General features: G+C 38.3%; 1 protein-coding gene across 1 annotated transcript in view; it reads left to right on the forward strand.

Moving 5' to 3' along the window:
* Positions 1-1,924, forward strand: part of LOC144964659 (uncharacterized) — a 5,552-nt gene extending 3,628 nt beyond the window's left edge. Inside the window, exon 2 of the mRNA XM_078899153.1 lies at positions 1-1,924. This exon is cut by the window's left edge and continues 1,750 nt beyond it. The gene's annotated coding sequence lies outside the window, so the exon portion shown is untranslated.
* Positions 1,925-5,000: the final 3,076 nt, after the last annotated feature.

Below are 5,000 nucleotides of genomic sequence, written 5' to 3' on the forward strand. Positions count from 1 at the left end.
TGTTACAATATATTGTTCACTCTCCAAAAAGATCATTGCCATCTTCAAACCAAACAAACCAGCTACAGAATCATCCAACTACAGATCAATATCACTTCTATGTTGCCTGTATAAATTACTAGAAAGAGTCCTACTTACAAGAATCACCCCTTATGTAGACAAATGGATACCAGTGCAGCAGGCAGATTTCAAACCATAAAAAGGAAAAACTGAACAAGTTTTGGCACTTACATCCTTTATAAAATCAGGATTCGAAAAGAAACTGAAGACTGGTGCCGTCCTAATCGACCACTCTGTGACCTACGATAGAGTCTGGACTGGAGAATTAATGTTGATATTGGCCAGAATAATCCCGTGAAGGAAAACTCTCAAACTCTTCTCAAGCATGATGGGACCTAGAAAATTCCATGTTATTGTAGATAGGGAGAAAAGCAAAACAAGAAAGTTAAAGACCGGTGTCCCACAAGGATCATTGTACCCACACTGTTTAACATCTACATCAGCGACAATCACTTCAACTGAGCTGTGCAGACGACTGGGTATTGGCCCAAAATGACTGGGGAGAAATAGAAAAGACGCTCAGTGAGGAAACATCAAAGCTAAATGAATATTTTGACTGATGGTATTCGTAGATGAACACCACTAAAATCTGTTCCACAACAGTTAAACAACAGACAAGCCGCCAAAAACATTTTAGTTGACAGAAATATTCTGCCAGCGTACAGAAATCCAAAATACCTTGATACCACCCTAACAGACAGCTTAACTACAAAAAACATATTGAAGGAGCAGCAATCAAAATTGCAAAAAGAAACTTTATGCTTAGTAAATTAACGGGGACTACATGGGGAGCAACTACAAGTCCTGATAACGTCAGCATTATCACTCTGCTATAGCATCGTGGAATACTGTGCCCCTATTTTGACAAGAAGCCTCCTGGCGAAAATTCTCGATATCAAACTCCGAGAATCCATGTGCATAATAACAGGATGACTCAAATCAACACCTATAATCCCAATCGCACCACTATAAATCAGGCGAGAAGAAGCAACCCAAAAATTAGTCCACAAACTGATAGACCTCGCCTAATTACCCCTTTGAAAACAATTAGACAGGTAGTAAACAGGGAAGGTTAATGGACCCTGAGAATTCCATCCACTGATAAACTTCTTTTGCTGTAGTTCAATATGAACTGGAGTTGATTCCGCACAGTGCAGTAAGCATATGTTCTGATTGGTCGGTAACAAAGAGCTCTCATTGGGAGGAGAATGAAGCGGGCTTTTTTGTTTGTTTTTTTTTTCTTTTTTGTTTTTGTTTATTGTTTTTTTGTTTTTTGTTGTTTTTTTTTTTTGTTTTTGTTTTTTTTTTTTTTTTGGGGGGGGGGGGGGGTTAATTGGTAAAGAATACGAGATGACGAAGGTCGGGTATCAAGCACTGGTTTCAACTACCGTTTGTTGCTATAACGATGTCGCTATTTGGGGGTTTTTATTACTAATAATATAATATAGCAAAAAAAGATACAAGACCAGAGGTCACTGTCGCTATTCAGGGGTTATCGTTATTCAGGGGTGTCCGCACTGTAAATACTGAGTTTTTTCCAGAGCACTGCAGCCAACTGGTTAAACAGTACTCTATATTCAACTAAGATATAAATCGAGGACGATATTATTATAACAATATTACCTATAATAGGAGCTGCTATCATGCCGTCGCTTAATGACAAAACGCATTTTTGTTTGTTCGTTTTATTTTTGTAGTACTTTTTTGTTTTGTTTTGTTTGTTTTTCTTTTTGTTTTTGTTTGTTTTGTTTTGTTTTGTTTTTGTCTTTTTGATTGTTTGTTTGTTTTTCTTTTTGTATTAAAAAGAAAAATAACTGCGTGCCTTTTTTGAACGTTCGGCAATTAAAGGTGATTTCTTGACATCAGACGTTTGTATGATGGATTATATAATATGTTATGTATTCCAAAATAAAATGCCAAGACTACAATATCTAATGGTTTGCGCGGAATGACGTAAGTTAAAACAATTTTATTCAGTTTGGCCAGAGTGACTCACCAAGCCAATCCAGAACCATCCCGAAATGAGCTAAACTCTGGAAAAGATGGTAATGTCAAAAATTTTAGAATTTGGACTATCAACGTTTATTGAAGTTTAAGAAACGTAACTCCATTTCCTTATTGAAAAAGTTAGAGTGGTCTAGGTCCTTTTCACAAGTTTTTATTTCTCTTGCAAAATAGATTCCCTATTTTCGTGGATCCGTGTCATTAATCTTGGCTGTTTTCATCAACAGTGGCATCAAACCGTACTCTATATTCATCTCAGATCTTCTAAAAACTAACCCCCCCCCCCCCCCCAATAAGCTTTTACATGGCGCAACATCTACTAAACGTGCTCAAAGCGCTTTACAAGAGGTCATTAGCCGACAGCAACAATTAACATATAGGACGATACTTGACGCCTGTAAGGCGATATTACAATTTTTTCCGACATAGTCAACGCTGTTAATGGCCAGTGTTACTATCTAGGAGAGATATTATTATTATATTTTCTCATCTCCTAACGTACTTTAGAGTTGTCCTCAACTTTGGTAACGTGCCAAACGCACGGATCTTGGTTTGAGTAAATTTCAGTTCAGTCCCTGTTTTAGTCGTGTAAGTGAGACATCCAAATCAGTTCTCCAAGCTCTGGATTTTAAATAAACTCTCCTCAACCTTCAATAGTTTAAAATCTCAACTAGATAAATACACAGTAGATTTGTCCCTCCAATGGATACCGGGACATTCAAATATACCAGGAAATGACAATGCAGACAGACTAGCCAGACTCGGATCAACACTTTTGCAACCATCAATTCCAGTATTCTTAGACACAGCGAAACAAAAAATCAAAACAAATAAGACAGATGAATGGATGAACAGTTGGGCAATGAGCATCACGGGTATGTTTACCCATATGACTACTCCTGTAAAGACTGATAGCCTACATAAGCTCAGAAGACGCCAGCAAAACATCATGTTTGAACTAAGAACACAACACATACCACTCAACAGACATTAAAAAAGCAAAATTACAAAAGACACGTCCCCTTCCTGCCCTTTATGCCAACACCCCAATGAAGCAGTAACACACCACTTGCTTGAATGTCAACCTCTTGAAGACCTGAGATGCACATTCCTCCCATCAAATCCAAACATCCAAACGTCACCTGGAACAACTACAAAACACGTCTAACTTCCACGTCATGGCACAAGACCGAAGGGCTAGAGCTCAGGTGATCGCTGGTTCGGATAAGTAAGAAGTCGTGTATGTGAGAAGACGTGTGTGTTGAAATGGAGATGGTTGATTTGTTGTTGTAGTTTGAAAATGTAACCATGTTTTTTAAATGTTCGTAAGTATGTCATCAGACATTGTAAGCATTGTTCTGTAATAAAATTTCAATTGTTATAATTCCTTTTATTTATTCCTTTTGTTTAGTTATTTTCTTGTTCATACTATTCGTAATTCTAGATGTTTACACACTTACGGAAGTGTCCATCTAGAAGACTCACTGTCTATCTCTAGTTCACTTCTTCTCTCCATCTTGGCTCATAATATTTCAACATTAAAAACCTTGAGCCTTTTGTCTGTGGACCCTTCTATATTATGTTTCGGGCCGTATTTGTTTGCGGTCTTATGCCAAAGCGGTATCCTTGAACCCTTTCATAGCAACCCTTAACAGTTGGCGAGATAGACAGAAAGTTTAAGAAACGTAATTCACTCACCTCATTGAAGAAGTAAACTCGTAAGACGATCTTTTTTGTCAACGGCCAGTTATTCATTTTACACGTGAGTACGTGAGAGAATGTGAGTAAAGAGCCGTTTCCAAGGACTCGAACCCATGACCTTTCGACCCGAAGGCGAGTGTCATACCACAAGATCACACAGCCGCACAAACTGAGTACCTGGCATTTAACAGCGTTGTCATTGTCTGAAAAACTAGTAATAACGCCTAAAGGACGTCATGTTTCGTCCTACATGTTGCGTGTTGCTGTCAGGGAAAGCGCTTTGAGCAACTTTAGTGGATATTGCGCTAGATATATAAAAAGCTCGAGCTCAATTTATGAGTTCGCTGTCAAAATAGATTCATTATTGGTGTGGGTTCGTGTCATTAATCGTGTCTCTCTCCATCAACAGTGGCATCAAATAGTACTCTATATTCATCGTAGATACCAAGCGTGGACGATATAATATCATGGCCTGATGACAAGACTGGCTATTAAGACGTATTTTTAATGACAAAATGTCTTTTATTCATTTTTTTTTAGAAACAGTTTGTGACTCTCTGCGTCTATACAATATTACATGAAGAACCGCGAGGAATGTCAACGTCTTTGTGTGCTATGTGGTCTAGTGATATGACACTCGCTGTCGGATCGGAAAGTCCTGGGTTCGATCCTCGCTCGGCAGATAATTGAGTACTTGGAAAAGGATCTTTACTCGCATTCTCTCACCGTACTCAGGTGTAGATTAGTGCCTGACCGTTAACAGTGCTGTCTCTGTCAGAAAAAAAAATGCAATATCTCCTACCAGGCGTTATGTCTCGTTCTACATATCACGTGTTGCTGTTGGTTTAGGAACCCCTTGCAAAGCGTTTTGAGCACGTTTAGTGGATATTGGGCTATATGAAAGCTGACGTTCTTTTTTAAGAACTTTGTTGATAGGGAATTGTGTCACATAGAGTTATAATGTGATGAGCAATGTATGTTTATGTTTTAACTGTATCATGTAATACCGAACTTACTAAAGCATGTCAGTTACTTTTCCCTGTGACTCCCCACCAAAGGTCGCACAATTGACCCGATTTAACTCTTATTGGGTATTGTATTGTATCTTTTATGGGTTCCAATAGTTAAGTTGTTAGAACATTAGCTTCACACGCAAGGGAATTTTTGGTCCGATCCCAGCAATGGTTGAGTAGCAATGTCGCTTAAATTAGGTGGAAAGTACATTGCAATAGACT

The sequence above is a fragment of the Berghia stephanieae genome, chromosome 2 (assembly GCF_034508935.2).
Source record: "Berghia stephanieae isolate SIO BIC M18660-M18661 chromosome 2, UCSD_Bste_1.3, whole genome shotgun sequence".
NCBI lineage: Eukaryota > Metazoa > Mollusca > Gastropoda > Nudibranchia > Aeolidiidae > Berghia > Berghia stephanieae.